General features: G+C 39.0%; 1 protein-coding gene across 1 annotated transcript in view; it reads right to left on the bottom strand.

Annotated features, from left to right (window-relative positions):
• LOC135206986 (uncharacterized) overlaps positions 1-2845 on the bottom strand; it is a 16876-nt gene extending 14031 nt beyond the window's left edge. The window contains exon 1 of the mRNA XM_064238589.1: positions 2738-2845. The gene's annotated coding sequence lies outside the window, so the exon portion shown is untranslated. The remainder of the gene's footprint in view (positions 1-2737) is intronic.
• Between the last annotated feature and the right edge of the window lie 1869 nt (positions 2846-4714).

The following is a 4714-nucleotide window of genomic DNA, read 5'->3' as shown; positions in this document are numbered from 1 at the left end:
TAATTAGAATTGCCACTTGATTAGAGATTAAACACTATGCCTGCTGGTTGTTAGCATCCGCATGTATACAGGCAGTCCCCGGGTTGCGGCGAGGGTTCCGTTCCCGACAGGATGCTGTAAGCTGAAAATCGCCTCAACTCGGATCATCATCTTACTATAATGGGCATTATGTCTGTCCGTTCATCTGTCATTCAATCATGGCCAAACAGCTGGGCCGATGGGCATGAAACTTGGCAGGGTTATAGTGGGGACCCCTAAGATGGTTTATAATGGGGTTGCATCCTACCACCCGCCCCCCTCCGAAGGGTGTAGGGGTGAGAAGGGATTCCCTGAAACGGAACTGGTTCTGCCTGTGGAATGGGGCTGGTTATGCCTGTAGACTTAGTTACCTTACGAATTTATCATACATAATATTTGTATACATATGTTTGCTAGTAATTATAATGGGAATAAATAGCAACAGTACTGTAAGTCCGGGTTACAGCGCTGTAAATTATTATTGTTGTTATTATTCACTAGATGAAATCTATTCATGTATAACAATCCCACAGGGGCCATTGGCTTGAGATTCAAGAGATGCAAGCTTCCAAAGAATATTAAGGTGTTCGTTAGGAATAAGTAAGAGGAAGTAAAGGGAAATACAGAAAGAAGAGATGCTACTTAATAAAAAAGAAAAAGATAAATTGATGAATAGATAAATAGACAAAACTGAATTGAAATGTAAGAGGAATAGAATCAGGGTAATAATGCAATTGCATTTTCCCTTAAACATCTGAAGAAGTTCCAACTGCATGACATCCTCTGTGGGGAGACTATTCCACAGTCCCACGGTGTGAGGAACTAAGGACACGAGTCTTCAAAACATATTTACCTTTAGTCATTGGAGATTTCCTAATACCAATTTTGGGCCCCCTTCCTCCCCCCCCTCTCCGTTCCCCCCTCGGTCCCGCCAGTGTGAAGAGACACCCTAATTGCTCACTTATCTCGGTTTTCTGCAGCAACGAGATGGATCCTTTATGAGCGTCTGCCACGGAACGAAACCGACACGCGAGAGGTGAGACAAGGGGTCACATGACCGCACCCAAAAGAAGAATAAGGAGGAGAAGGGGGAGAAGGAGGAGGAGAAGGAGGAGGAGGAGGAAGAGGAGGAAGGAGGAGAGGAGGAGGAGGAGGAAAAGGAGAAGGAGAAGGAAGAGAAGTAGGAGGAGGAGGAGAAAGAGGCCCTTCGATTGAATGGGATCTCCTGATTGAATTTGCTTGGAAGGGGAATCAGCCCCCTTCTGGGAGGGAAGAAAATGGAAATAGAATGTGATAATGACGATGACGATGATGGCGAGAGGGAGGAAGAATCTTGGAAAGGGAGGGAGAGGATGATCGGTGATAAAAGAGGAGAGGGGGCAGTAAGGATGGAGAGAAAAACAGATTAACTTTAAGACCTTAGGGAGGTACAATTGGAAACAGGAGATGGAATAAAGATGAAGAGGGAGGGGAAATGAGGATGAGGATAAAGGAGTAAAAATGAAAACTGGCAGGAGAAGGACGACGTGAAATAGAGAGGAGGAATAACAAAAGCAAAAAATAGGTGGATAGAAAAGACGAAATAAGATATAAGAGGATAACTGGTAGGATAAGGACGACATGAAATAGAGATGAGGAATAACAAAAAAATGGATAGAACAGACGAATAAAAAAGGGGAGAAAGTGAGGGACAAGAAAATAAATAGAGGAAAAGCAAGGTGTGTGAAATGACGTGTCCTGCTATGCGCCAAGGAGTCAAGCGTGCTCGATGGGGTAGATTGTGTGAAGGTCGTTGTTGGTGACGTCCTAGGCGAGGTTGGGGTGGGGGGAGAAGGTTAAGGACGTGAGAAGGGGGCGTGGGTAGGGGGTGGGATGTTATGAAGTGGGTAAAAGGGGTAGGGGGAGTGAGGACGTGAGTGGGTGCTATTTGTCGCAAAGAGGAATGTCAAATCCATCGACAGGAATTGACTGCATCAGTCGTTGGAAACTTTGTCGAGGCAGTGTTGAAAAACGTATAGCTTGTGGTTCTCAACCCTATTTTTGGCCCATGCACCTTTTCGTTTTATGTCAGAGGGTCATGCCCTACCCTCCAAATAATTCCAAAATAATATGCAGGAAAATACTAACTCAAACGCGAGATAGCTGGTAGGAAGCCCAGCGTGACCCGTCAATAGTGCGGACCGATGCACACTTGGTTTTGTTATGATCCTACTTTGAGCCTTCCAGTCTGTGGACGCAAGTCCCCCTAGGAGGGCATCGCCCCCCCCCACCCCCTAACCCTGGTTAAGACCCACTAAAGAAATATCCAAGTTATTCTCACGAGGTTTTAAAGCCACAATGCACAAAATAAACTGAGTTTGAACGGACGTGATCGCTGAGAGAAAAAGTTTCAAACTTTAAGAAAACGATGTTCAAAAGTGTTGGAACGTCTTACTAAGAATTCGGCGATACTTTCTCGTCCGGGAATGCTATTTATTTGTGAATAATTCATGACATTTTGGCATTCAACATATAGCTGCATTATAAACAAAAACACAAATTGATCACGAGTGTATTTCAGTAAGCTCTTCATGCATCAAAACTGCTACTATCATATGACATACTTACGGGCTAAAGCACCCTAGTAGATATTGAATACTATTCCTAGGTAGGTGCCTACGCCCCAATAATGCGAATATGCATCTAATTCACGTGAATGTCCTCTGAAAATTTACATTACCTTAGCCTGCGTCCTCGTTATTGGCGTAAAATCCGTAAAAGGCTAACTGACGAAAGCCAGATCGCGCCAGAAGCACTTCTTTCTTTGACAGGGCCTGAAAGCGACTACAATCAGAATTAAGCAACAACCTTGGCCGTGGAGGATCAGATTCTGTTGCCAGTTACCCTTTTCACTCGTTTATATTCTCGATACAACAACGATATTCGTCTCGTCAATTAAGAACATTATCAGTCGTGATTATCCCGATCATAAATATTCAAATGTAATTGAATTTTGCACGTAGGTGCCCGTTGCAATAACAGAGATTAATACGACTATCGGCAACTGCAAGCGATGTTGCATGACAATGATGGTGTTTTGGGAGTTTTCGTCTCTCTCTCTCTCTCTCTCTCTCTCTCTCTCTCTCTCTCTCTCTCTCTCTCTCTCTCTAGTAGCCATTTAAGACGATGCGGCTAAATTGCCATGTAGATTTCGTTAATTAAGCGGATTCATTAATTTTTATGGTCGGGCATTTACTGTCAACTGTAATTTAAGGTGATGTAACCCTAGGAACGTTAGTGCTCTAAAAATGGTTATTTGTTATTTTATATTTTGTTATTTTATATCGATTTATTTCTTTTCCTCAATTTTATGGTGCATTTTCAAAAGACTGCGAGAGGAACACCTGGCACTAACAAATATCTATTGGTATTAATATTGTAGATAAAAAATAATTAAAAGAAAAGTCCTGTACACTTGAATATTAGTGAGAGAGAGAAATGAGTCTTATTAATATTGTAGATAGAAAAATAAATACATGAAAATCCTGTATACTTTAAAAATAGTGAGAGAGAGAAATGAGTTGTACTAATATTGTAGATAAAAAATAATTAAAAGAAAAGTCCTGTATACTTGAAAGATAGTGAGAGAGAGAGAGAGAGAGAGAGAGTTGTATTAATATTGTAGATAAAAAAATTTAAAAAGAAAAGTCCTGTATACTTGAAAAATAGTGAGAGAGAGAGAGAGAAAGTGAGTTGTATTAATATTGTAGATAAAAAAATAATTACAAGAAAATCCTGTATCCTTGAAAAATAGTGAGAGAGAGAGAGAGAGAGAGAGAGAGAGAGAGAGAGAGAGAGAGAGAGAGAGAAATGAGTTGTATTAATATTGTAGATAAAAAATAATTAAAAGAAAAGTCCTGTATACTTGAAAAATAGTGAGAGAGAGAGAGAATGAGTTGTATTGGTATTGTAGATAAAAAAAAATAATCAAAAGAAAAGTCCTGTATAATTGAAAAATAGTGAGGAGAGAAATGAGTTGTATTAATATTGTCGAAAAAATGAAATAAAATTAAAAGAAAAAGGGGTATAATGACAAACTCCTTTTTTACTGAAACAAAAGAAAAGTCCTGTATGCTTGGAAAAAGATTTCTGTAATGAAATTAGAAGTTTATTGACCGTTCGACAAGAAATTAATAAGTAAATAGATAAATAAATAAATAAATAAATAAATAAATAAATAAATAAATAAATAAATTAAATAAATAAATAAATAAACAAATTATAAATTTTTTTACAAAAGTTCTAATTTTTAAAAAGTAAATAAATAAAAAATAAAAAGATAAAATGTTTAAATTTTTTCTTTAAAAAAATTCTAATTTTTCATATACCAGATAGATGGGGCCCATGAAATTTAACCTTTCGAATAAGTTATGCTATTAATAATTTCTAGAGAGTTTTTCTTTACGACACTACCACCCTCAACAATAAGGGTAATAAAGCTATTGAGTGGTGCGAGGAGTTGCGTTTTAAGCTGAGTAATTAAAACCATTAATTTCAGGGTCCAAACTGAGCGGCGTCCTTGACCCCATTTTTTGGCTCCTGGGAAGACGAACCAGGCGAAGGAAAACACCGACGAAAGAAGCGAGAGAGAGAGAAAGAGAGAGGAAAAATGGGTGAGAATAATTGCGAACGAGGAAATGGGATAAAGTGGAGGAAT

This window comes from Macrobrachium nipponense, chromosome 31 (assembly GCF_015104395.2).
Source record: "Macrobrachium nipponense isolate FS-2020 chromosome 31, ASM1510439v2, whole genome shotgun sequence".
Lineage (NCBI taxonomy): Eukaryota > Metazoa > Arthropoda > Malacostraca > Decapoda > Palaemonidae > Macrobrachium > Macrobrachium nipponense.
Note: the sequence above shows the minus strand (reverse complement) of the source record. Positions and strands in the feature narration are given on the sequence as shown.